We start from the raw sequence: 1173 nt of genomic DNA, 5'->3' as shown, positions 1-1173 counted from the left end.
TTAAGCCCAGGAGTTTGAGGTTGCTGTGAGCTAGCCTGATGCCATGGCACTCTAGCCTGGGCAACAGAGCAAGACTCTGTCTCAAGAAAAAGAAAATGAATGGATTGTAGCATATTGTTACAGTAGAATACTAAGCAGCAGTGACAAAACAAATAAGCCATGGTTATATTCATCAACATAAATTTATCTTAGAAGCAAAAATGTTGAACAAAAAAAGCCACAAAGCAATGTGTATATTAATATTCTATGTATGTAACTTGGAGAATGGATAAAAATAGTGTACTTAAAGCTCTGTCCATTATGAAGCTAAAGGAATGTGACTGGCACCATAGGAGCAGAGGTATGTCTGGTGTGGATGTGTTGACAGAGGCATAAGGAGCTTCGGAGGTGTTTGGAATGTTAGTATTTTATACTCCAATAAGTTGTGTTATTCATTCGTTTTATTCTTTAAACTGTATTATACACGTTTCACAGTGAAAAATGCTCTCGTAAATGTCATGGTACTTGTATCCTTTTTTTTTTTTAATTTATTTTTTGAAGACTAGTCAAGTATAGTAGTGAGAAGGAGAGGACAGGGAGGAAGAGTAGACCAAGAAGTTTGATCTGTAACTGACTCAGTAGTCAATTGAGGTAACTAACTACCTTCAGACCAGCTGATCCTGGTGCTTGTATCTTTATGCACATTTTAGTATCACTGCAGTATAGATTCCTAGTGAAATATTGCTAGGTCAAGAGGTCTATGCATTCTAATTAGATAGAGCCTGCATACTTCCTCTCCAAAACATTCCAGTCTTAGAGCTCTAGTGGTGCTTAAAATTGTTAAATTATTGTACTTGACACCAGATAAAAGATTTCTAGGCCGGGCGCGGTGGCTCACGCCTGTGATCGTAGCACTCTGGAAGGCCGAGGTGGGAGGATTGCTTGAGCTCAGTAGTTCGAAACCAGCCTGAGCAAGAGCGAGACCACATCTCTACTAAAAAAATAGAAAGAAATTAGCTGGACAACTAAAAATATATAGAAAAAATCAGCTGGGCATGGTGGCGCATGCCTGTAGTCCCAGCTACTTGGGAGGCTGAGGCAGAAGGATTCCTTGAGCCCAGGAGTTTGAGGTTGCTGTGAGCTAGGCTGATGCCACAGCACTCTAGCCTGGGCAACAGAATGAGACTATCTCAA

At 40.4% G+C, this 1173-nt stretch overlaps 1 protein-coding gene across 1 annotated transcript in view; it reads left to right on the top strand.

Moving 5' to 3' along the window:
* FNBP4 (formin binding protein 4) overlaps nt 1-1173 on the top strand; it is a 37561-nt gene that overhangs the window by 18261 nt on the left and 18127 nt on the right. The window lies entirely within an intron of this gene.

This window comes from Propithecus coquereli, unplaced genomic scaffold (genome assembly GCF_000956105.1).
Source record: "Propithecus coquereli isolate 6110/MARCELLA unplaced genomic scaffold, Pcoq_1.0 Scaffold227, whole genome shotgun sequence".
Classification (NCBI taxonomy): Eukaryota; Metazoa; Chordata; class Mammalia; order Primates; family Indriidae; genus Propithecus; species Propithecus coquereli.
This window is presented reverse-complemented; position numbering and strand designations above follow the sequence as displayed.